The sequence below is a fragment of the Vombatus ursinus genome, unplaced genomic scaffold, assembly GCF_900497805.2.
Source record: "Vombatus ursinus unplaced genomic scaffold, bare-nosed wombat genome assembly UNPS02010219.1, whole genome shotgun sequence".
In the NCBI taxonomy this organism is placed as follows: domain Eukaryota; kingdom Metazoa; phylum Chordata; class Mammalia; order Diprotodontia; family Vombatidae; genus Vombatus; species Vombatus ursinus.
The window spans coordinates 1,807,661-1,835,380 of NW_020949997.1; the positions used below are offsets into that span (position 1 = coordinate 1,807,661).

Below are 27,720 nucleotides of genomic sequence, written 5' to 3' on the forward strand. Positions count from 1 at the left end.
TAGTACTATTACTGGTATTGTTTTCTCTGATTTACAAATAAGGAACCAGACTCAGAGATTGTAAGTAACTTGTCCATGGTCATACAGTTAAGAAAAGTCAGCTGAGAGTTTGTGATTTATGCATGGTCACACAACCAGTGGATGTCGTTGTATGTCAGAGCTAGCCCTTGGACAAAAGTCTAGCTGACTCCTCTACCCACTACACCATATATCACATAGTATCTCTCTCCCCACCTTCTTCATTTCTATCTCTCACATGTTTGTTGCTACACCAGAAATAATTGTACACTCTTCCTCTTGTTCTCACAATAAGTAGACAGAGTAAGGGCAGACTGCAGAGCATCTCTCATCCTGTCTAAAACCAAAACATGATTTTGTGAATCAATTAAAGTTTTATTTAATGGTGAACAATATTGTTATTTGTTTTGTTTTGGTTTTTTTGGTGAGGCAATTGGGGTTAAGTGACTTGCCCAGGGTCACACAGCTAGTAAGTGTCATGTGTCATGTGTCTGAGACTAGATTTGAACTCAAGTCCTCCTTGACTCCAAGGCCAGAGCTCTACCCACTACTCCATCTAGCTGCCCCATGTTATTTGTTTTTTAATTGGTTCCGTGATTTCATCAGGGTAGCCTTCCATGAAAAACTTCCTCTCAAATACAGGTAAACACCTTCTCTATAACATATCTTTAAAGAGCTAGAGAGAAGGAAGAAAAGAAGAAAGGGAGGAAAGAAGGAAAGAGAAGATAAATCAGAAAGTTTCCAACTAGTTCTAAAATTCTGACTTAATTTCTCAGTGACTTGCCCAGGTTAGTTCAGCTTGTATGTGTCTGAGGCAGTACTGAACTTAGGTTTTCCTAACTAAGAGCATCTTTCTATACTTTGCCGCACTGCCTCTCTCTAACCCTTGACATATGATGCCAGTTTGGCTCTTGCAAAAATGATTGAAATAGCAGTGATAGCCTGTTCATGTCTTGATTCTTCTAACTTGCTATGTGATCTCTGGCAAGTCACTTAACTTGTCTGAGCCTCATTTTTCTCATCTGTAAAGTAAATGGATTGGATAAGTATCTTCCAGTTATCTCTATGCCTAATGACCTCTTTGACACTTTGAAGTAGTCTCAGACCCTAATCACGCAAGTGAAATGAATCAAACCAATGGAAGCTCGCATTCTGGTTCGTGGCCTTAGGGGTTGGGCTGGATCGGGAGGCGTGTGGTGTCTCTCCTGCCACATAGCCACAGGACAGATCTGCAAAAGCTCTAGAGGGGAGCATATGCAACCAGAACAATGGGAGAAGTCCCAGGGACTTAGCCTGCATTACCTAGTCATTTTACTGACATTTTTGTCATCCTTCTTTCCACATAGATCTCCTTGGCTTGAAAATCCCTTGTCTTAGATTTGGTTTGCTTGACAGACTCTGGTTCTTAACCTGTCCAGCACCTGGTTTATACTTGTTCTTTGGAACCCTTTCTCCAAGTTGGGTGATTGCCATAATCATTCTGCAGGAATCCAGCACAGTGACCCACTCCTACTTTAGAGTTCTGTTTACTTCACTAGCTTCATTCGCACGTTCACCTGAATGTATTAAAGCAAATAATTATTTAATACTTTTCTCACCCCCACCCCCACTTCTACTCCAGTAGCAACTTCTCATATTCAATGCAAGTTTATTGACTGCAGTGCTGACATGTTGACAGGCTGGGATAACTACCTGAATGGCCATAACCTCCCCACCTCCGCCAGGACAAAGCAGCACAGAGCGCCTGACTGCTGGCTGCTCTCTGTGGTCTGAACAAACATAAAGCAAATCTGGGTATCCTTTGAAAAGGAGCTGGCTACAAATTTAATAGTAGTCTCTAGTTCTGAGGCCAGACTCCATGTATCTCCAGTACTAGCACAGTACCTGGCACATAGCAGGTATTTAATAAATACTTGTTATTAAAAAAAATTAAATGCTTATTGACTGACTGGCTGATTGATAGAAGGAAGTCTGTAGATGATAACAAGGACCAGTATAGACTAGAATGAACATTAAAGGAGGAGAATTCTCTCCCTCTGCAACCCATGTTGGCCTCTGGGACCCAGTCTCCTGGGCTCCATGCTAGTTCTCATTCTGGATCTACTTCACAGGCCTATGGTGAGGCTCAAATGGGATAATGTATGGCACATTCTTTATGTGTCTTAAAGGGTTGAAGGCCAGCTATTAGTGTGAGTGGGATAATTATTGCTATTATGTCTCTTTCATCCTTATTTTACTTCAGCTAACAATCCTGAGATTGCTAGAAGAGGCCCTGGGGGCAGGGCAGGGCTGGGGCTGGTAGTGGGGACGGAGGAGTCAGCTGTGATATACAAGGGAATGTGGATAGACTTTCAGGAAAAGTCTTCCCAAAGGGAAGACATAATTCAACTGGTGAATAAAAGGAAGAATCTTTGCTGTTTACAGATTTGTCTTGCCTGGGTCATTTCTGATTGTCTGACCAGCCTGTTCCTATAGATTCTTCCAGAGAGAAGACCTGTCCTCAGGCCATAAACTATAGGGCTGCTTAGCAATCCAATACTTATCAAACTGTTCTCCTTCCAAGTAAGCCACCTCAGCCAGGTGTCAGGTGCTCTACCCAGTTACCTGGCCTTTTACCCAACCACACAGAACTCAGTGCCCAAATTTATAGTTGGAGCCCTTCCAGTGATTCTCAAATAAATCTGTGATTTCATTGATCTGGATGTTGCTTCCACCATTGCATGTCACCACCCATCCATTCTTGCCCATCCTGTGGAATTCTTGCCCATGTCCTCTCATAAATTCACCACAATGAGTCCATCCAATGTGCTAGAGGCTTTCTTCCTGTCATCCTCCTATCATCTTGATGATACCATTCCTCCTCCTTACCATGTGATCAACCCATCTTCCACGCCGACATCTTTGATTCCTATTCTTCTTTGAATTTCCTCATGGGCTATATGTTATAGTCTGTTCCCACCTGCCAGTTTATAAGTAACCTTAGAACCCTTTGATTATCACAGAACCATAGGATGTTAGGAGTCTAAAGAGATCCTTCTGTCTAACCTTTTCTATACAGATAAGGAGAATGAGTTACAGAGAAGCTAAGGAACCCATTCAAGGTTGAACCTTCTAGGTTTTCCAAGTCCCTGCAACTTGTTCTATTGCTGTTTAGCTGAATGGCACGGGTGAATAATTGGGCCAACAATAAGAAGGGTAAGAGAAAGCCAGGTTTGAGGCCTGTTGGAAAGTTAAGGTTTCTGATTCATCAAGGAATCTAGGGTCTTCATATCCACATAAGTATAACTAATTAAGTTTAGAGGTTTCACCATTCGGCATTGAAAGGGGATAGAGGTAGTCTTGGGAGAAGGGAGGAGATAGGAGAGTTCATGGTTTTAAGGTCTAGAATATGGCCCTTGCCAGACCTAGGTAAGACCAAGCAGCTGGGTCCACTGGGTAATGCATGGATTTAGGGGTCTCCAGTAGACCTTTGAAGCAACTTCTTGCTTTGTCCTGTTTTCATACTTTCCTTCCCCTGGCAGATCTCAGAAATGCTTAATTTGACCATAAAAAAATAATACTAATTACCACCATGATTATGAGACACTTTTTATTTATGCACGAACACCCTGCAGCACAAATGCAGATATGAAAATTATTAAATATGTGTCAGATTAACTTTATTGTAAATTTTCTAGTTTACAACACTATACTCTATGCATGTTGCTCACCTGGTATAGGTGTCCACTCATGACTTTAAAAATTAGAGGAAATGTTGTAAAAATATTAATGGCAGTAACTATAGTGCTACTTTGCAAATATATAGTACTTTACAGCTGTCAAACCTCATTTGGTCCTCACAACAATCTTGTGATGTTGTCAAGGTAAGGATTATGACTCTTATTTTGTTGTTGTTGAGTTGTTTCAGTTGTGTGTGACTCTTCATGACCCCATTTGGGGTTTTCTTGGCAAAGATACTGGAATGGTTTGCCATTTCCTTTTCCAGCTCAGTTTACAGATGAGGAAACTGAGGCAAGCAGGGTTTCCCAAGGTTACATAGCTAGTAAGTGTCTAAGGCCAGATTTTAACTCAGGTCTTCCTAACTCCAGGCCTGACACTATCCACTGTACCACTTAGCTGCCCCAGTTCTTGTAAGCAAATTGAAGTTTCAATGAGGTTTCATGACCTGCTTAATATTACCCTGGTGCCAAAGGTACCATGTACTGCACTGCCTTGTGCCTGCTTGTAGGGCCATGCCTACCTGGCTGCACTAATTTATAGTGAGGGGTGACTGGATTTATGTTCCCAGGGATCCTTTGGTTCTTCTTGCTCCACTAAATCATGCAGCTTGGTATGTTATTTTGTCCATTGGAAGGAACCTCAGAAACCTGGAGCTCTGTTCTTTGCCACAGTTGCAGTCTAGAATCATAGAATCTCAGGGTTGGAAGGGATTTCCAAAATCATCAAGACCAACTGCTACCCAAAGTATGAATCTTCTCTGCTGTGTCACTGACAAGTGATCATCCAGCCTCTTCCTAAATATCTGTTTGTTCATATCTGTTGACAGGCTTTTCTTTTGGGGAATAATAGCTCTAGACCTTTTAAAAATCTATTAATTTATGGCCCTCAACCTATGAGAATTCGTGTGGTCAGTACAAACAGACCTTAGATCCCAGTGAGTGTTTTGAGTGAAAGTTCTGTCTATGCAAGCTGTATGGCATTAGAGGGGAAATTATTATGGAGAAGTTGCCACAGATATGTTGGCATTTATATATTGCTTTATTCACCAGGAATAATTTAGCAGCAGAGTTGTCCCCATGCGTAAAGTTCTTCCACAGTCAGTGCACATTACACATTTTATTCAGAGCAAAAAAAGTGATTTGAGTAACATTTACCATTCTCTGTGAAGAAATGGAGTCTGAACATGCCCATTTAATGTATCTTGCTGCTGTCATTGGCTGTCAAGAAGGAGAGTTTTGAAAAGTTAATTTGAGTTAAACCAGGATGTTAAAAATTTTAAACAAAAGAATGAAAATTTGGTTAAAGATTTTCATTCCAAAAAAATGACTTCACAGAATGACCACATCTCAGATTTGGAAGGGCTCTCAGAGGCCGAGTAGTCCAACCTGGATCTGTCGGTGACTCTTCCTATTTCATTCCTAAAAAGTAGTCGTATAGTTGGGTTTAAAGACTTCCAGTGACGAGGAATTCACTGTCTCTTGAAGCAGCCCATTCCACTTAGGGATAGTTCCAACGGTTAGGAAGCCTCTCCTTACATTAAGCCTAAATTTGCCTCATTGCAGGTTGCACCCATTGCCACCATTCTTCCCTCTGGGACCACGCAGAACAAGTTTAACCCCTTATCCGTGTGACGGTCTTTCAGAAACTTAAAGGCCATTATTGTTTCCCTCTACGTCTTCTCTCTCCAGGTTAAAATGGCTACTTCATTCAAATCTTCCTTTGTATGGCGTTATCTTGATGCCCTTCACCATCTTTGTTCCTCCCTTCTGGACACTTTCCAGCTTATTAACATCCTTCCTAAAACATGGTAACATGACTATTCTCAGTAGTCTTGGGACTGCCACTCCCTTAGTCTTACCTCTTTTAATGGAGCTTAAGATCACATTCATTTTTTTGGTTTCTAGGTCACCCTGTCTGAAATTGAACTTGAAGTCCGTTGAAGCCTCCGGATCTTTTTCAGGCAAAATGCTTTCTCATCTTGTACTTGTGAAATTGCTTTTTGGAATTAAAGTGTAAGACTCTACATTGATCCCTTTTAAATTTCATTCTAGAGTTAGCCCTCTAGTCTAGCCTTCATAAAATTTTTTTAGCTCTTAACTCTGCCGTTCAATGTGTTAATATGGCATCTGCAAATTTGATAAGCCTGTCATCTATACCTTTATCTCAGTCATTGATAAAAGATGTTAAACAACACTGGGCCAATGCCTTCTGCCTGAGGCATCCTACTAGAGACCTCTTTCCAAGATGGTATCAACCATTAGTGATTATCCTCTGGCTCCAGGCATTCAGCTCACACTAGATCTTTTGAACAGGGCAGCTAGGTTGGAGCAGTGGATAAGGGGCCTGATCTAGAGTCAGGAAGACCTGAGTTCCGATCTGGCTTCAGACTCTTACTTGCTATGGGACCCTGGAAAACGTCACTTAATCTTGTTTGCCTCAGTTTCCTCATCTGTAAAATTAGTTGGAGAAGGAAATGGCAAACCACTCCAGTATCTTTGCCAAGAAAACCCCCAAATGGGAGCATGAAGAGCCTGACATGATTGAACAGCAACTCTTGAGCTAGGTGGTCAGTGGATAGAGTACCAGGCCTGAAATCAGGAAGACTCATCTTCATTTATCTTTGCTAAGAAAACCCCAAATGGAGTCATGAAGAATGGAAAACAACTGAAAAACAACTGAACAACTAAAAATTTTCTGAATTGTACTGCCTACATCTCTCCACTTTATCCACAGCATAGCATGAGACTTTGTCAAATGTTTGCTGAAATAAGAATAAATGATATTTCCATCTTTCCCCATTTTTCCAGTATCAAAAAAGAACATGAGATTATTTTGGTATAAACTTGATGAAGTTATGCTATGTGCTTTATGATTATTTTGTTCAGTTCTGGGTGCCATGTCTTAGAAAGAACAGCTCTCAACTGACAACCATTCAGAAGAGGGTGTTCAGAATAGAGAAGGGCCGTAAGTCCATTTCATCTGAGGATCAGTTGAAGGAAAAGAGAATGTTTAGCCTGGAGGAAAGAAGACTCAAAGGGATTTGAATGCTGTCTTAGGATCATAGACCATGAGCTGGAAAGGACCAGAGAGACCATCTAATCTAATTATCTCATTTTACAGATAAAGAAACCAAGGTCCATGGAGATTGTGACTTGCTCAAGGTCGCACAGGTAATGAATAGCAGAATATTTGAATGGCTGTCATGTGGGAAAGGGGTGAGACTTGCTTTGTTTGACCCTAGAGGGAAGAAGTAGGAATACCATAGTGGAAATTTCAAAGAGAAAAATTTGCACTTGGTGTCAGGAGAAACTCCCTAGCTATTAGAGCTGTCCAAAGGTGAAATGTGCTTCCTCTGGTGGTGCTGAGTTCTCCCTCATCACAGGTCTTTAAGCCGATGACCACTTTAGCTATGTTATAATGGATATTCATTTCAGATTTGAGTTGGACAAGATGGTTTCTGAGGTCCTTTCCCACACTAAAAATTTTATGGTTCTATCTTCACTCCTTACATCTCCAGATATTTATCAAATAACTCATTGGTAAAGCATTCTAGAATTTTTCTGAGAATAGAAGTCAAACTCAGTGATCTACAGTTTGCATAGGGACTGCAAAGCTCACTTATTTATCTGATACATTTTCACTTGCAAATGAATTAAATTTGAATCTCCAAAGAACTTTAACTGCTGTCTTCAAGTTGTATAATAAAATGGATACATTTATGAAAAAGTTTAAAATTTGGGTGAAGTGTACCCAGAAGAATATTTACTAAACATTCTCTTTGTTTTTATCTGCCTTGAATGTAAGAAACATCCAGAGCACAATTTAGGGATATTTGGAAACCTTTTGTTGAATCTTTGAAAACTAGTATCTATCAGAAGAAGATCTGTTTTCAAGAAATTTGTGGAATTACTTACATATTCCTCTGTTCTATACATCTAATTAGTTTTTAAGTATAATTGATTTCATTTCTGTCTAACACCCATCCCCTCCTTGCCATTCCCACTACCATCACCCTAGTTTAAGCCTTCATACTTACTTATACATACTACTTACTTCATACTTACATACTTCTTAATTATTTCAACAGCCTTCTAACAGATTCTCACTTCAGTTTCTTCACCCAGCAATCTATCCTACACACTATTGCTGAAAGGCCTTTCTACACACAAGGGTGATCATATCAATCAACTCTTCAAATCCCTTCAGAAATTCCCCATTGCCTACCAAATATAGACCAAACTCTTTAGCCTAGTGTTCTAGACCCTTCATAATCAGATTTTGATTTACCAGTCCAGACTTATCTCTTGCATTGTCTTCTCACGTGCTCTAAACTCCATCCAGCCAAACATAATTTTTTGTGGTCTGAAGAACATATCCCATCCTTTCCTGATTCCATAACCTTGCTTACAATTTTTACTATGCCTGGACTGCCCTTTCCCCAACTTCAGCCTGTTTGAATTTCACTTATCCTTCAAGGTCCAGCTCAAATGCCAGCTCTTCCATGAAGTCTTCCTTGATCCCTCCATCTGGAAGTGATTCCTTTCTCATCAAATCCCTTAGTATGCTGTACTTCTCTTGTATATTTATCATATTTTAATTAATATAAAGTGAATAAAGTATTCACTTTAGGTATAGTCTCACTTGTCTTACCATCTTCAGCTAGATTATATGTTCCATGAGAACAGGCAGGGTATCTCATTTGTCCCAGTGTTTGATAGTAGATAACTAAATGAATATTTGTTGAGTGTTGTTGAATGAAGATAGAAAAAAGGAAGAAATAGAAAAAAGGAAAGAAAAGGAAGAACAGTTGGTCAGAATGTGAAGGCAAAGGGGTTATAGCTGTGATTCCATACATTTCAATTGTATTCAAGTAAATCAATTCAGAAAACACTTCTTAAATAGCTAATATGTACAGAACATAGACCAACAGAGGTCATCTTATTAGCATTCCAAATTGTTGCCTAGTTTATTTTTGATGAAAGATAAAACCTCTCAGGATTCTGGCTTGAAGCTTTTTATATTTGCCATAAGCAGCAATATTTATTGGCTTTGTGTCTTCCTAAAGACCTTTCCTCTACTCTACAAAAGCTCCCTATTGACTATTTTACCAAATCTTAATTCCTTTGTCTACTATATAAAGCCTTCTGCTAAGACTCTTCCCACAATGCTCCAAATTCATCTCTTACTACTTCCAGAGAGGCAGCTGGTGGTGCAGTGGATGGAATGCTGGGCCTGGAGTCAGAAAGACCTGAGTTCAAATCCAGATTTATATACTCATTAGCTATGTGACTGGAGGTAAAGTCACTTAACCTCTGTTTATCTTACTTTCCTCAACTGTGAAATGAGAATAATAGTAGCATCTACCTTGCAAGACTGTTGTGAAGATCAAATAAGATAATATTTGTTAAAGCATTTAGCACAGTGGCTGGCATATAGTAAGGCTATATAAATGCTTATTCTTTGCCCTTTCCAGTCAAATTAATTGGCCTATTCCCCATATATATCATAGTGGTTAATTCCTACCTCTTTCCCTTACCTCAAGCCATATTAACTGACCTTAACCACCCTTAAACACCATTCCTCCTCACCCCCCACCCCTCCCTCTTCTCTCTGCTCATCCATGTCTGTTATATCTCTCAAGATGGAGCTCAGAACTCTTGTCTTCCAGAAAGCTGTCTCTGATTACATCCATCCTGGCTGATTGCTACCTGTGATCACCATTGTGATCTTGGGCACACCATTTGCTTTCCCTCACTTTCATTTTCCTCCCTCATCTATAAAATGAGAGGATGGAGCCAAATGGCCTCTGAGATATCTTCCAGATCCTACTTTTGAATCCTATGACCTTTGTATCCCTTTTGCAGTTAGGTGTTATCATTGCTTTCCATTGAAATGTATTTGTGCCCTGTCTCCCCACCTAGGACATATCGCATACTTCTGAAGGACAGGGAAAAGGTGGACAATTTCTATGATTCATTCTCCCTCTAATAATGATAATAATAATCATAATACCTCACATCTGTGTACCACTTTGAAAATTGTTTCACGTATCTCTTTTGATCCTCACAACAACCCTCTTAGTTGGTTTGGAGAGTTTTTTTTTATCCCCATTTTACAAATGAGTCAACTGAGGCTCAGAAGAATTAAGTGTTAAGAGTTAAATGCCTGTAGAAGAGGTAAAACTAGAATCCAGCTCTCCTGACTCCTAATCCAGGGCTATTTCCACCACCTCCAGGTATCTCTCCCTAATACATTGTGCTACATAAAGTAGAAGCTCAATATTGTGAAGAACAAAATATAGAACTCCAGGAAAGGATTGTTGTCCAGGACAGAGCACAGTGGGACTCTCACCTAAGATTACATTAGCTTTTTTGGTCACCATATTCTGCTATTGTCTCAAAATGAGCTCTTTCATTAAGGTTGATGCTATGCTATTAATTCCCTTTATATTTGGCCTTTTTTGAGTACTACTCATTAAGACCCAGCCTTTGGGAGAACACCAAGGGACCTGTTCAAAGTGCATACAGAATGAGCTTTTTGAAATTTGTCCCAGGACAGAAAGCATTGGAAAAGGTCCTTATTAAATTATCCTCCTACATTTCTTCCTTCTCCTGTAATAATAGCTAGTATGCATGTAACCCTTAAAAATTTGCAAGGACCTCACATATGTTAACTTATTTGATCCTTATAACAATCCTGGGAGGTAGCTGCTATTATCATTTCTATTTTACAGATGGAAAAACTGAGGCAAACAGGGGCTAAGTGATTTATTCAGGGTCACACAGTTAGCAAGTGTTTGAGACAGGATTTGAACTCAAGTCTTCCTGATTCCAAGTCTGGTGCTAAGGGGCTAAACCTCCATTCTGGGTTTTAGGAGACCTTGGGTGGCTCTTAACTCTTTTCACCACTTCATTGGCAATACTGCTAGGTCACACCTATACACAATCTGTGCACTTCTTGACCATGATGAAATGGATAGAACAAAGGTGGCAGAGAGGCAGGGAGTGACTTTAAGTTCTGTCTTTATTGAACTTGGCATCTGTGAGATCATCATAAAGCTTCCTCTTGGGAGGCAGGCAGGCCAACTCAGGCAGGACTAGATTGCCCAAGAAAACAGAATGTTCGTGTTCAGCATCACTTGACTCCCTTAACAGAAGAGTTAAGGCTTACAAGTGTTTAAAGGGTCACTTATCTCCCCAAATGTTATTGGTATGAACACTTTTCAACAGCATCATCTGTTTATATAGCCTCTTTTTCTAGTGGGTCTGATGCACACTCTTCAGGCATTGCTAGGCTTCCTAGACCAGGGCCAATTATTTTATATAATCTAGACCAATGGGGGACCTTGGTTGGGGTTGGGGACAGACTATGATGAAAAGGGTTTGTGGTACTGATATGATTGGTACAGGGAAGTTCCAGCACAGATGGAGTTCAGAAACAGAACAACCCAATGATGCCAGGAACTGCTGGGAACAGGCAGTTGTTTGGGTAAGAATAGAGGCAGGAAGTAAGGTCAAGGTTTCAGGCTTCACAAGTTCAGTGATAGATAATAGACAAGGGGTCACAGAATAACACAGAACCAAAGAATTGCAGAGTTAGGAGGCATATCAGAACCTGCATCTCAACATGAACAAAAATCTAATCTGTACATGAACAAAAATCTCTTCTAATAATAGTTGTTGATAACTAACATTTAAATAGTGCTTAAGATTTGTAAACAACCCTGTGAAATAGGTGCTATTATTAGCACTGTTCTACAGATGAGAAAACTAGGGTTTACAGAGATTACATGACTTGTCCAGGGACACATAGCTAGTAATTATTTTCATTGATTATTAGTTCAGCTTTGCAGGATTGGTTATCCTATTTTCTTTTTGGAATATCATATTCCAGTTTTCCCCTTGATTTCTCATAAACAAGGTGCAAGCCTATACTATTCTCATTATAGAACATGAAAAGACTTTTTTTATGTCTGTAAATTTTTTCTGTTTAATGTAATAATTTTGAAGTTTGACTACAATGTATGTATCTTGGTGAGTTAAACTTGGAGTTTCTATCTATTAGTGTTCTGTGAATCCTCTCTATTTCTACTTGGGATTATAGATTTAGAGTTGGAAGGGACTTTAGAAACCACTGAATCCAATAATCTTACTCCACAAAAGAGGAAACTGAGGAAGGCAATGGTTAAGTGACTTTCCTAAAATCACACCTCAAATAAGTTTCTGAGGTAAGATTTGAACCAGGTCTTCCTAACTTCAAGTATATTATTCTACCCACTATATCACACTGCTTCAAATGGTCCTCCAGGTTTTGCTCAAAGAACTCCAATAAGGGGAAACCCACTACCTCTTGAATAAGCCCATTCCACTTTTGAATAGTTCTAATTGTCAGGAAATTTTTCTTTATGCCCAACCTAAATATGCCTTCCAGCAGTTTCTACCCACTGCTTTTAATTTTGTCATTTAGGCCCAAGCTGGAGACCTTCTTCTGGTTCTTTGAACATTTTGTGGCTCTTAGTATAGCATGTGGGCTCTCCACCTGTTCTCTCTCTCTCTCTCTCTCTCTCTCTCTCTCTCAATGCATGACTTGTCCACTCCTTTTTCTGGACATACCCTTTGATAATGATGTCTTTGATACCTCTTGCACACAATTCATTGTTGATATCAAAAGACCAGAATTTTTTGTGTACAAAAGTCAGTAATTTTGTTGCTGGTAGATATGAGTAATAAAGGTGGCAATGCTGAACAGGGGCAGAGGCTGAGGATCCTGACAGTTTCACTTAGTCCTCTGTTATCACCCATAGGCTCATATAAATACTGATTAGGGAGTATCAAAGAAGTACAGGGTACCTCATTGCTCAAGCCCCCACACAAGTCCTGGGGTATGTGGTTTGATAAAGTTTAAAAAAGGTTTTGAGGACACAGAATGACAATGGACTTCACAAGGAGGAAAACGAATTTTCTAACCCTAAGTTGTATAGTTATATAGTTGGCTTCTTAGACCAAGGACCTCTAAGTCTGTACCAGGAGAAAAGCAGTCAAAAGGAATACAATTCATCTTAGGTTAGATGAGCATTATGCTGCCTTATGGATCTGGTACCTAACTCTTTAGGGGCAGCTAGGTGACTCAGTGAGTAGAGTGCTGGGCCTGAGGTCAGGAAGACCTGAGCTCAAATCTGGCCTCAGACAATTACTAGCTATGTGACTCTGGGAAAGTCACTTAACCCTGTTTGCCTCACTTTCTTCATCTGTTAAATAAGCTAGAGAAGGAAATGGCAAATCACTCTAGTATCTTTGCCAAGAAACCCCCCAGAGGGGTCACAAAGAGTCAGAAAATGACTAAACAACAACAAACCAAACTCTTCAGGCTAATTTTTCCCCAACTGATTTTTGTTCTCTTGTGAGGCAGTTCTCTTCATAACTTTCCATCTTCTTCCTCTATAAATGTTTTGCAAATTAATTTTTATAGATTTTTTTCTTGTGATTTCCATGCCTCTTTGCCTTCCAAGAACATCATAAGTTTGCTGGATAAGATGGTTTCTGGACCCTTTAATTTTTCTCTTTAGAATGAAAATTCTAAATTTTAGAGAAGTTTAATTTCTCTGAGGAATGTCTTTACTTTTATCCATTTCCCTTTTTTTTTGAAGTTCAGTTTGTTTTAATAGGTTGGGTTGGAGCAGTTGTAGTCACATGAAGTATTTTAATCTCATCTTTTCTTCTAATTTAGTATTAATTTTTACTTTTGTCCTAATTGATCATCTGATTATATTATGTGATAACGGTGATTTTAAAATGACCTTTATATCAACAACCACGTATTTCCTACCTGTTAAGATGTAGTCAATTTCTTTCTTTTCTTTCTTTTTTTCGGTAATTTTCCATGCTTTCCATGTCCATTTCAACTCAGAAGAAAGTTCAAGTCTTCTTTTTTTTTTGTGAAAGTTCAAATATTCTTTCAAATTAGAAGAGGTCTTTGGCTTCTTTTATTTCTCAGTCAGCAACAATATTTTCCAACTTTTTTGCCATCTGTCTCTCTGTGTTTCTATACTGAAGTCACTACTAAGATATCTGTTGAGTTGGTTTGGAGGATGTTGTAAAGGTCTTCATAGAATTTCTCTGCACATTTCCTTGTTGGTACATAATTATCCTCCAGTTATCTTCATGGTAGTCTGTTTGATTAGGCTTATCTCGATCACTGCAAGGTGCGACGGCCAAACGTTCTACCAAAAGATGCTTCTTGTTGCTTTTGGTTCCAAGATGAAATCAACTCCAATTCCTTGATTCATTCTCTGAGAACTGGTGAGCCATTCTTCCATTTAGCTGCAATTTCTTTATGTCTTCTGGTTTCATTTATAGCAAGAATGTCAATATAGATGTGCTTCAGTTCCTTCTGTTGTGTGCTCATTAGTCTATGGACAAAGATGACAAAAAAAGGATATCAAGAGTGAAGTTAATGTTTGTAGATAGTCTAGGAAGGGTGGGTAAGAGGAAAGTTAGTGGGGGAGGGAGAACATGTTCTCATAGGATTGTCAGCTTCTGGTTAACAAAGATTTTTCCTCTCTGTCTAAATGTCCTGTGTGTTCTCCATTTAGTCAGAATGGCCAGCATTTTAGTTTATTTTTTAAAATATTCCAGAGCTATTTAATCTTTCCCCAAGGAGTCAAAGACATCCCTTTTGTCTTTATATTTGGTTGGGTTGCCACATAAACAATTAAACTACAGGCACAGATGATATCAGCAGGAATAGCCACTGGAGGAATGTGGGGGGTATATCATAAATTTGGGTGGGTGATATCACAGCTCATGTAGGGGATGTCACACCATCAGGTGAGAGCTATTACAGATCAGGTTAAGGCTGACATCTTGATTCACCATAAGAATCACCCCTTGAAGCTAGAAATAAGTACCGTTGGGACAAATATACTGCTTCACACAGCAAGAAGTAAGTTATGAAATTCATTACTTAAAGAAATGATACAGGTAGAAAGTATAACAATACAGTTGGGTTAATTTGTCTTATGTGAATTCAGCTATACTGAGAGTAAAAAGAGAGAAAATAATAAGAGAAAATCCACTATAGGGGACCCCCAACCTCTGGATATTGTGTGCCCCCCAGCAAATCCCAGTAAGCCACCTTCCACTCCTTACCTCCGGTCCTGGGGGAGTTGTGGGAAGGAGAGGGAGCACCCAAGGGAGAGGCAGCAGCAGAGCAGGGATGCTGCATGAGTTTGTTTAGCCAAGTTTTACACCCTAGCCTCACCAACCCAGAGCTTAGAGCCAGTGCCAGCTACAAAACCATGTACACTGTACTTTATGGGTGACTTACAGGATTTTAGAGAGAGGATAATTTTGACTCCGCTTGATTTTTGCCTTGTCCACTGATTTTAGAACCTAACCCTTGTGTAAGATGCAAATCTGATGTATCTTCTGAAAAGATTTAAGTTGATTTATGAGTGACAGATCCATAGAAGGAAACTAGAAAGTCTGAGTCTTTGCTGTCTATCTCTAATACTAAGTCGTGGAGGATAGCTTTGCCTCTCATTCAGAATAGACTATTAGGCCTTAATGATGTAATATTCTCACAACAAACAATTTGGAGGTTCCAAAGAGTTTATCACAATGTGATTTTACCTGCAATATGGTGGAAGGTCAAGGAAGCGTGGCCGAGCCGCCTTGGAGTTACAAAGTCCTGTCTCTGACACTGCTTTCAGGACCCTGGACAAATCCCTTAATCTCTGAGCACCTCAGGCAGTCCTTCAGGATTGTAAATTGCCGAGCAGGTACCAATCTGCCTTGGTAGAGGTGATTTCCTTGCTAGGAGCTCCCTATATGAATAAAATCATAGACTCAGTTCAAAAGATGGTTGAAGGTTGGAGAGAGCTGGAAAGGGCCTTTGACATCATCTAGGCTAGTGCTTTCAAACTCAAATAGGAACAGATCCCTACAAGCCACAATTTTAACTGAGGCAACCACAAATTAATATTATCTGTGTTGTACTATATTTTTATTTATTTTGTTAAACATTTTCCAATTTCGTTTTAAAGTGGGCACTTAGGAGTTTTCTCAGGCCTCATGGTGAGTTTGATACTTTTAAATCTAGTCCAACTCTTTCATGGTATATATGAGAAAACTGAATCCCATAAAAGTGAAAGACCATGGTCCATAACTAGTAATAAGCAGGGTAAAAGTTCAAACCTAGGTCTCCTGACTCTCTACCTACTGTTCTTTCCACAATCTCATGCTCAGGTGATAAGCATTCTGTGCTGGGGTAATAGTATGTGTGATGTCCCAGAAGTAATAGAAGCAGCTATAAAGAAAAAGAAATGAGTTTGGGTGGTTCAAGTTAACACAAGTTAAATTCAATTAAAATGAATTCAATTGAACAAACATTGAACATGCACTTACTAGATACAAGGCCCATTGAAAATTTGAAGCAGTTCTTGGCCTCAAGGAGCTTACATTCTACTGGGTATAATATAAAGACAAATGGGTATGCTCCAAGGAATATTGAAGAGGAGAGAGAACATTAGTAAATGGAAGCGATGGAAAGATCAGGGAAGGCATCCTGAACTGAATCTTGAAGGAAGTGAAGGATTCCAAGAGGCAAAAATGAGAAGGAAGCACTTTCCAGGCATGAGGAGCAGCCTGTGTGAATGTATAACCTGGGTGCTTATGAGTGATAAGATGATTTAACTGTATTCGTATCAGCCAGTGCAGGATGCTGAAAAAGGAACGGACAGGGTATGAAGACAAAGGGGAAGAAGGAGAAAAGGAAAAGCAAGTAGAGAACTTCCCTTATCATTTTTCATCAAAAAGGTGATAAGATACTAGAAGACATATATTCTTATCCTTCATCTGAAAAACATGTGACAAGATTTGAAGGTGGAAGGAGCTCTGAGTCTATAGAAATACCAAGGGAACGGAGATGAAATAGCTGTTGGGAACCTCTGCTGCCCACCAATAATTTATTTTTGGTAGCAGCTGCTAGAGTGGAACCTGGGAACTCTTTGTTACCTATCACAGAGGAAGCAGGACTACCTATCTTGCAGCTGACTATTACCAGCAGGAGCCATAAGACCCAACCAGGTCCTGGATCGGGTGTGCCTGGCCACCTGGGACATGAAGGCAAAATCCAATACTTTTTACAGCCAATTTGAGATATCTAGACACCTTAGAATAGGGACAGACTGGAGTGATTGGCTGAAGGTTGGCCTGAAATCTATTCTTAGTCATCTGTGTTTAAGTATCAAGAATGCAGGGAACCACTTCAAAGTCCTAAGGAGGTGAGTAACACACCCAAGACAACTCTAGAGAAAGGATAGATGGGAACTCTCTCATATACAATGAAAAACTGATCACTCGTCCTCTCTATAGATCTATATGATCACCTTATAAGAAATAATAATAATAGTTCATGTGTACTTTATTCAGCACTTTACCATACTTTATCTCACTTCCTGGGATAGGCAGGGCTGGCATTAGCATAAGGATATAATTATTATTATAATAATAATGATATAATAATAAAGAAGCAAAGACTTCAAGAGATTAAGTGACTCACCCAAGGTCCTACCAAGGATAAAATCATGGGTCCCTGAGGAGAGGTCTGGTCTTCTGATTTCCCGTTCAGTGAGCTATCCATACTCTGCTGCCATGGAGAATAAAACACATCAATTTTCTCCTTGTCAGGAATGTTGTTCTTTGTCCTTAGCCAATGTTTCCCATTTTAGGAGCTATTTGCAAGGATGATACATGACTCCAGACCCAAATGTTCTTCCCCTCTGGCCAAGGGGAACCAGTGGAAAATAAAGCAAGGTATACATAGGTAATAATTAGGGACCCACAAAGTTGGACATAGTAATATGAAGCCCTAGAAAATGCCCAAAGCTACTACTGAATAAAACAGTGTCTAGGCCAATGTGGGAAGAACCTATCCTTTAGATTCTGAAAATTCTTAATACTCTAATGGTCTTCCTACTCTGTATTTACAGGCAGTCACAAGTCAGAAACAGACTAGGACTAGTCTAGTGGACACTCACAAACCAAAGCAAGGCATGTGTGATGGGGGAGAGATAACCAAACAGGGCAGGAAACCTGTTGTGCCTAATGGTCCCACCTTGACAGTTTGCTCTCTGAGACTGAGCATGCTAGGGAGAAGCCTAGGTTCTAATCCAGGGCAGAAGCAACTCAGAAGTCCGGGCTGTTGGTGACCATGGCCATAATTCTGGTATGATTTAGTCCCTGCAGATTGCTACTGTGGCTGCTATCAGTTCCCTTCTTGGAAACCTTTTTTGTCTCTTTTCAAAGATGCATTCCCAGGGCTATTCTCTCCTTCTTACTCCCCCACTTCCCAAGAATTGGTATTTAATTCCCCTGCTTAGCTGTGTGCACTGAGCCCCACCACTCTAACTGTGCTCATGTCTGCTCCACCAGAAGTGATAAAAATAGCTTCTCTGTGCTCACAGGAGCTGGCAGCCAGCCCTGCCAACTTTCTTTGTGCTGATGGCAGGACAACTGTCAGGGCTTTCCAAGTCAAGGAAATGGGGAGGAGGTTCCACTCTTCTGAGAGGAGGCACCCCTTGTTACAGGTTACATGATGGGGTAGCTTGGATGGTTGGCCATGCTACATGCTATCAATAGGCCAATGATGGTACATCATGCCTATTTCTAAAGGAGCTAGGTAGTGTAGTGATAAGAGTTTTACATTTAGAGTGGTGAAAAGTTGCGTTCAAATATTAGTTTGACCCCCAAAACTTTCCAGGTACAGCTGACCTAAATTAACATACAATTGGGAAATATTGAACAAAATTAATAAAAATACAACAAAGATGATGTTAATTTGTGGTTTTCAAAGTCAATATGCAGCCACAGTGATCTGTTTCTATTTGAGTTTGACACCCCTGGTATAGCAGTTAGGACCCTAGTCCTGAAGTCACAAATGCTACTCAGAGATACTTACTAGCTGTGTGGCTCTGGGCAAATCACTTAACCTCTCTGTCTCAGTTTTCCCATATGTAAAATGAAGGGGTTGAACTTGATGGCTTGCAACTCCAAGTCTATGACCCCAAATACCAGGCTCCATGGGTTCTTTGGTCTTCTTGTTTGAAACCTAGGACCTGATCATTCAAAGAATCATAGTGTCTTAGAGATCATATAATCCAAGAATTCTTAACCTTTTTTTGTGTTCTGGGCACTTTTGGCAGTTTCGTGAAGCCTATGGACCCCTTCCCAGGATTATGTTTTTAAATGTAATAACAAAACAAAATATACGATTACAAAGGAAACAAATTACACTGAAATAGTTATCAAAATATTTTTGTAAAAAACATGTTCATAGACCCCAGGTCAGGAATCCCTAATCTAATCTAACCCTCTCATTTTATAGAGAAGAGGTTAAGGAACTCTTTAGGCAGTATTCTACACTATTGATCTTTCCCTAATTCCCTCTCCTCTGTTAAAGTTCCTGTTCTATTTCCCATCCTCCCAGTATTAGAAAAACCAAACCAAAGAACTTACAATATGTCCAAGCCAGACAATCAATTGATAATCCAATTAGACCAATACTCTCATTTTACAGATGAAGAAACTGAGAACTAGCAAAGGGAAATGACTTGTCCAAGTCCTTTGCATTTGTCTCACAGTTGGTGCTTATGTGGCAGAGCTGGGATGAGAACACTGGCTTCCTGATTCCTGATTTAAGGTTCTATCCATTAGACCACATTGATATTCTCATTCGCTGTTAGATTCCTAGGTAGCTTTGAGGTAAAGTTCTGGTCAGTTGTATGCATGGATGTGCTCACATATATGTCAGTATGGACTGTCCATCAATCAATTTGTAATTATTAAGTTCTTGACTATGTTTCTAGCATTATGCTAAGTGCTGAGAATATAAATACAAATAGAAAGAAAAAGTTCCTGTACTCAAGGAGCTTACATTCTAATGGGAGAAGATATCATATGAATGGAAGCTGAAAAGGGGATTGGGGAGAGAAAAACTAATGTATTTGGTGAGAGGGAATGGTAGATGTCCAAAGTATAGCCTGGAGAGGAACAGGTATATAGCTATTTCTATCTCTATGTGTTATAGAATCCTAGAGTGGATAGGAGCCTCAGGAGCTCTGTTGGTCCAGCCCCCTGTCTTCATGCAGCTGTATGTGTAACCATCCTGAAGACAAGATTGGTTGTTTTCTTCTTGAAGCTGTACAGGAAAGGGAATTAAGCAACCTCGCTTGATAGCTTGTTTTTGTGTCTGATCTCTGTGAGCATCAAGAAGCTTTCATATGTCCGGGCAGATTCTGCTTGCTTTATTTTAGCTCATATATTCCTATGGACACAGAAAATAACTGTTTATGATTCCCCTTGGCCAAAACTCTTGGTATACTTGCACACAATAATGAAGTTATCCCTCAGTTGAGCAAAGCCCAGCCAGCATTCCATCAAGGGCAGCGATTCCCAGATGAAATCATTTCAGTTTCCATAGACAACTCTCTAAGATTGCAATGGAATGGAATGATGATAGAATGTAAACTCCCTGAAGGCAAGGACAGTCTAATTTTTGTCTTTGTATCTTCAGCACCTTGCACAGTGCCTGGTCCATATTAGGCTCTTGATAAATGCTTGGTGATTGGTTAGTTGACTATAAATTACCAATGAATATTTGATCTATATTGGCAGAAGAAGTCTCCACATCAATTCTTAATAGCAATGAAATGACAAGCACACACACACACACACACACACACACACACAGAGACAGACATATAGACAGAGACAGACTGAGAAACAGAGACAGAAAGAGGGATAGAAAGAGAGAGAGAGAGAAGGAGGAGGGGAGTATTTGTGTATATGTTGGAGGATCAGGGTGAAAATGGAATAAGTGTAAATAGATAGAGCCAATGGGAATTTTGTGAAGAGACATTTGGCGGTCAGGGTTGTTGCTGGTTGTTTTTTTCCCCAACCTACAACTTACTTTATTCTTGGCAATGGGTAGAAAGGAGTCATGGATTATTGAAATCCATAAAAGCTATTCATCTCAATCTTATCCATCACCACTTCATTCTCCTCAACCCTCAAGATAATAATAGTAGCTAACATTTATGTTGTGCTTGGTGAAGCACTTTTCCATATATTATCTCATTTGATCCTTACAACAACACTTAGATGAGTTAGGTGCTATTATTAACCCCATTCCATAGCTGAAAAAACTGAGGCTCACAGAGGTCAAGTGACTCAGCTAGTTAAATGTCTCAGGAGAACTACTAACAAGGAGTAAAATGGACGACTGTGAATTTCACAGTTTCTCCTTATCTGCATGCTCTTTTGAATGGAGGTATCATTGAGCAGTGAAATGGTCTGCTACAGACAGCACCGGGGAGAGATGAAAGAGAAGCAAGGGACCTGTAAGATGCACAAGTTGGATAATCACTCCCTGAACAATCCAAAGGCTGTCCTTTGTGTGTTTGTGACTCTGTACGGGTTAAGGTCAAAGTTTTTTTGAGGCTAGCCTCGATTATATAAGTCCTTGACTTACATGCACCCACCTTCTCTATTAGCCACGCTGGAATGGAAGTCTGAGCTACTTGGTCCAGTGGCCATAGAAGCTCCCCTTTCCTCCCTTGTGCCGTATAGGATTTCCTTCTCTTTCTTTGCTATCCATTGGTCTACTGCTAGGGCAGCCCTATAGAGCACCAGGGACTGGTGCCCTATCATATTGCTGGGGATTGCAGCCCTGTAACCTACCCTGTTCCTTGATTCTCTTCTCATGCCAGGGCTAGTTAAGGAGAAAAAGGAAGTGAGTAGGGAGGCAGGCACATCACTATTTCCTTAGCCCTAGTACTGGTTCCAAAGATGTGTCTATCTATAATCCCTTTCCTTCCTCTCAACGTCATCCCTGTCTTGCTGATTACCTCAGAGCCTCCCCCTCCTTCCTAACTTAGACGATGAGGTGTCCAAGGGCAGTTATAACAAGGATCCCAGAGTCCAATGAGGACCTTGATGCACCAAATTCAGTGTGGTATGTTTTGGATATTCACAAAATTATGCAAATATGACTCAAGCTCCCATCTGGTGACTTCTCTACCAACACACCGAACAAGAAATACAATTTGAATAGATTCTTCCACTTTGATTTAGGCTAATCTGTAATCTCATTGAAGCGGGTACTCTTCCAAAAAATCCAGATCCCAACTTATTCAACATTCTTATCTTGTTCAATACTTGTCCATTTCTTCCCAGACATACTCCACAGCGGGGCTTATCTGACACCTCTGTTTAGAATGTTTAACGTTGCATGGCTACCAACATAGCACAAAGCCAATTCAATGGTTCTCCCTTGTTCTTGCTTACCATTTTTTGCTTAATCATCTCTCTCATGATATGCTTTATTGTGCTTTCTCCTACACACTTCATCAGTAACATGTCCTTTCATACCCATCCTCATTTTCTCGGGGTTATCCATAACTCTAAGCTTTTTTTTTTGAGATTGATATTCTGTGGCCTCCAGCCATACTTCATCCTGAGAAGTTAATTAGTCAATAAACATTTATTAACCACCCACTATGTCCCAGGCACTGTGCTAAATGCTAGGGATACAAAGAAAGGCAAAAGACAGTCCCTGCCCTCAAGGAGCTCACAATCTGATCAAGGAGGGAACAAATAATTATGTACAAACAAGCTATATGCAAGATTAATAGGAAATAATTAACAGAGGGAAGGCACTAGAATTAAAAGAAAGGCTTCCTGTAGAAGGTGGATTTTGGCTGTGATAGAAAATAATATTCATGCTAAAGAGATGAGCCTTTGTTTCAGGAAGAAGCCTGGTATTATTAAGAGCAAGGAACACTTAATTAGGATAGAACAGCAAAGTAATTAACAAAGGGAAATCAAGTAGTAGAATCATTCTCTGCTCCAGGATAAATGAAGACATCTAGTTTCCCACAGAGTCACACACCAATCATTGGGAAAGGATATGTCCCCTCAACAACTCACCTTCCTAGGGTTGTATCCCAGCTAGAAAATGCCAGTTAACATTCATTGGGGCTGATCAATATATATTTTTTAAACTCTTTTATTATTCTGGCCTGTAGCCAGGTCCTATTGATGTACAATAAAGCTGCCCAAGACACTTGTCAAGACTTTTTCTCATTTTACTTCTCTCAGGGGGAAAGTTCCACCCCTCCCCCCTCAACACTATCCTCCCAGTTGGGTTAGGATGAGTGAATTCCTTTCAATTCCTCAGGGCCCAGGCCATACAAATTACCTTGAAGCTTTCATAAGCCTCAAGAAGTCAATTAGCAAAACTGGAGGGGAAGGGCTGGTACCTTTACCCTTCATTCCTGCTATTATGACAAAAATTCCCTATATGACCTAGGATTGCTTTTCCTTTAAAATGCAGACAATTTTTACTTTGGTCTTTTGAGATATTAGTGCCTATGTTTGGTCTTTCCTTATGGGATCCAAATGAAAAAAAGAAAGATGAGACACAATTGAAGGGAATCTTTTTACCTTTGTTTATTTCTTTCACTCCTAGTAATAAGACCTCCAAATAGGGTTTACATGGATAGGAGCATAGAAAATAAACTATAAGACTATGTTGGGTACTGAAGGTCCCAGGGAAGGAGATCCTGATAGATGATAGTAGTAGGAAGTATAAGAAATTAGGCCAGTCCCTAGGTTTGAAGGAAGCAAGGAAAGACAGTGATCGGGGGCCAGTGTAAGACAATTCGGTGGATAAAATAATAGTGCTGTATTTGGAGTCAGGGTCTGGGTTTGGATTGTGGCATTGCTGCTTCCTACCTGTGTGGATTTGTGCAAATCCCTTAATCTCCCTAGTCAGTTTTCTTATCTGTAAAATGAGGAGATTGGAATAGATGATCCCTGGGGTCCCTTCCAGCCCTAAATTTATGATCCTATCATATTGCCAAGAGATATTGCAGAGGCTTAATGCTGAGAGAAGGTCCCAGACCATGCTGCTGCACCTTGAAGTCCAGGCATGGCTGTTACCCTTCCTCAGCCCCACCTCCTTCCTGTGATAGTTCTTGCCCCAGGCCACAAAGGGTACACCAAATAGAGTGGGCTTGGAGCTAGGGGAGTCTTGGGCTCCCTCTGCCCAGGAAGTGGGAGACAAACACCCATTCCTCTTCAGGGTGGAGAGGAGAGGCTACCCTCCTGACGCCTCAAGCTGGAACATTTTTTCTATAGAAAATGGGGTATGTTTTGGTCAGTTTGTATAGCATCATTATCACATTATAATACTTCAGGAAAACATGGGTTTTCCTGAACTAGGAAACTAGGGTGCCCTAGCTGGCACAGGCTTTGAAAATTCTGGGTCACCTCTACACCATGATGAGGAGCTCAGTCCCTTCATAAATTGAGGATGTCCCATGTTATTATTAAACTAAAGAAAAGAACAGAGGGATGAACTCACCAGATGGAAATGACCTTTTCCCACCTGGCTTTCCTCACATGACACGGCTTACATGTGAAGCATTTATTTAGTAATTAGTATTAATGTGGCTGTGGGCTATAGGAGAAAAAGTGCTGGACCCGGAGTCAGCAAGACTTAGGTTCCATTTCTTCCTCCATTACTTACTAGCTGTAGCTCTGAGTAAGTCAGTGCTCTTAGCCTTAGTTTCCTCATCTGCAAATGGGGACAGCAATAGCTGTTGTATTGATGTCACAAGACTGACGTCAGTCATGCCAGCTCCAAACCGTGTGAGCTCCCACTCTGATTCTCGCACCCTCTCCCCACCAGAAACTTGGATTCCACCCCAAGAACCATCCACCAGCTCCATGCCAGACCCCCATGCTGTTAGCAGTCCTCTTCCTGCCAGCTCCCCTTTGATGTATTGTCTTTTACCCTTGAAGTCAGAGAGTGTGTTGCTTGTTTTTAAGGGCTTAGAATAGTGACTGGCACATAGTAAGCACTTTAAAAAATTCCCTATCTATCCATCCATCCATCTACCCATCTATCTATCTCTAACTAGTTATTAAATATTACAAAGTGCTTTGCAGACATCAAAGCATTATATAAATGTTGGTGGTGGTTGTTTATTATTAGTTGTTGTGTATGTAGAGTATAAGTGTTATGGAAACACTTGGGTCTTAGCCAAACTCAGAAAGCCTCACACAGTGGCTCCTCCACAATAGGGCAGGATAAATGTTTATTGGATTGGACTGGATTGGATAAAATTGAATTATTTGCCAATGACCACATTATTGCAACTGGTTTGGTTGGCTAACTTTCCAGAAAAGACCTTAGATTGAAGTGTGTTGGATCTAAAAGGAGAGATCTGGTGGTTCAGAGGGGGCTCCCGGCAGGTGGAGAGGTAGGAATGGAAGTAGACAAGGTCTGTTCTTCTTGGAGTTTTGTTTTGTTTTTTTTTTCTCTTTTCAGTCACTGGCTCTAGTGTGGATGGATGTGGTCAGGGTAGGAGCTTGGCTTTCAAGGTTCCCGGGAGCAGAATCGGAACATTGGTGGGGAGGGACTGACATAACACCATATGCTCAAAACAACTCATAGTTCCATGGAGCGTTAGAGCTGGAAGAGAACTCAGAGCTCATTTCATCCAACTCCCTCGTTTTTTTAAATGAGGCAACTCATATGAGGAAAGTCTACATCAGGCACTTACCAGCTTGCAACCTTAGGCAAGTCACTTAACCTCTGCCTGCCTTGGTTTTCCCATCTGTAAAGCAGGGATAATGATAGCTCCCACCTCCCAGGATTGTTGTGTGGATCAGAAGATAATATTTGTAGTGTCTGGTACATTATGGCACTTATTCTCTCCCTCACTCTAAAGCAGGGGTGGGGAACCTGCTACCTGGAGGCCCCATGTGGCCCTCTAGGGGCCCTCGAGGCCCCTCAAGTATGACCCTTTGACTGAATCCAAAGGAATCCAAAGGCTGCACTTGAGGACCTCGAGGGCCACATGTGGCCTTGAGGCCGCAGGTTCCCCACCCCGGCTCTAGAGACTTGTCAAAGTCACATACTAGTTAGTGGTAGAGTGAAGGGTTCCCTGTCTCTTTGCCCAGTGTTCTTTTCACTAGACTCCTCTGGACCAGCCCTGGTCTCTTCATCAAAAGCAAGCAAACAACTGTTTCTGGGGGAAGCTGCGGCTCTCCTGTTGGAGACTCTCCTGCTGAAAAACCCAAATAACCAAAATGCTCAGGATCATAGACTTTAAAGTCATCTACTCCAGCTCCTTGACTTTTTATAGATGAGGAAACTGATACCCAGAGAGGTTAAGTGACTGGTACAAAGTCACACAGAAACTAAGTTAACTGGGCCAGGATTGGTCCTAGCAACTCCCAAACCATTTCCACTTCACCATGTTGCCTCTGTCTTCGTTCTTTCTTCATTTTCCCCTCCTGTCTTAAAGATACAAAGTTGTTTATTTATAGAGATTAGAATTTTTTAAAGCACTGAGCTTAGATAACATAATAAAACAAATAAACATGGGATAAAAAGCACTGAGTCTGAGCATCACAGCACCATAGATTTGCATATGAAAGGGACCCTAGAGGTCATCCAGGTCTGAAGTCCAGAGAAGATGCATGATTTTCCCAGACTCATAAAGGTTTTAAGTGTCAGAATTTGAACCCAAGTCCAGCACTCTTTCCAGAGGATGGGTGGGTAGGGAGATGAGGAGGGGTTAAGGAAGGCAGATTAATCTTATTCATCAGAGGTGGAGTGGCAATGTGGGTTGTATTAAGTATTACTGGTAGTCTCTGACTTAGGGAAACCATAGATTCATAGATATGGGGAAAGTATAGAGATAAGACACAAGCACAGAAGGAAGTGAGTAGTGAAGGAGCATTGTCTCTGTGAGAAAATTAAGCCAGCCCTTCTTGTGAGGCCTGAGGGAAAGCACCCATCAGTGGCTTTTCAGCATCTGTTTCTCCCTTAGACAGCTCTCAAACGAGTGGGAGCCAGTTCCAGCCTTGTTTGGCGTCTGCGAGGGCCAGGGTCTGGTGGCTTCATTGGAGACACAGTTCGCTGATGGCAGCCTTGAGAGAAATCTGTCCTCAAATGACCTCCAGGCAAGGAATCCCATTTGTCCCGAGCCAATTGCATTGTGATCTGATGTTGCCTGAAAGGAGAGCCAAATAGCTGATCTCATGCAAAGCCAACCAAACTAACGCCATGAGGCCAACGTTCTGATTTTTCGCTCTTGGGGAGAAGAGGAGGTGGGAGACTGCATTTGCTTGGGGGGAAAAATCAGAACATCATTTGGGAGCAGAGATAGCATTGTTGGTTCTGGAGGATCAGCAAGCTGGGGGCATTTGCCAGTTTGGGAGCAAAGCGATTTACTGGCTGGCAGCCCACTGCCTTATTAAAAAGCACTTCTCTTGCCCAGAGGGAAAGAATATGGCATCTCAAGTTATGGGAGTCTGTATAAAAGTACCGTATATACCCCTCTAGGAGCTACCTCCACATATGACACGCCCCCTTTGATAGCCAAAAGGAAGTGTTTTTGAGGACAAAGGCCATTGGAGAGAATTCTGATTCATTCCAGGTCCCTGCAAAGTGATCTGGACAGAGAGGCCTAGACAGACTTCAAGTCTTTACAATTCCCTGATTTCATTAGAGTGGGCACGCCTTCCACTGTTGCAGGTTGCATCCCACTCCCAATTTTGTAGATGGTCTCTGAGAGTTGCCATGGCAGACAACCTCATCACCCTGCAGGCAACCCGGTAATGAGTCTTTGGGAATTCAGCTAAGCTAGTCCTCTGACAATAGGCATGCAGTCTGTTACCAGCTTGTGCTGTGATGGCACAGCCATCTTGAACCTTGGATTCCCTCCATGCCACTGCCAGGCAGTGTGTTGCAGTGGGCACAGTGCTGGATTTTGGAGTCAGGGGACCTGATTTCAGAGACTGACTCTGCCAGGGACTTACTACCTGTGTGGCCTTGGCCAGCGTATTGAATCTCTCTAGCCTCAGTTTCATAATCTGTAAAAGGAGAGTACTGGACTAAAAAGTCTCT

General features: G+C 40.8%; 1 protein-coding gene across 1 annotated transcript in view; it reads left to right on the forward strand.

The window, feature by feature from the left end:
• Positions 1-27,720, forward strand: part of XKR6 (XK related 6) — a 383,982-nt gene that overhangs the window by 308,091 nt on the left and 48,171 nt on the right. The gene's annotated exons all lie outside the window — the stretch shown is intronic.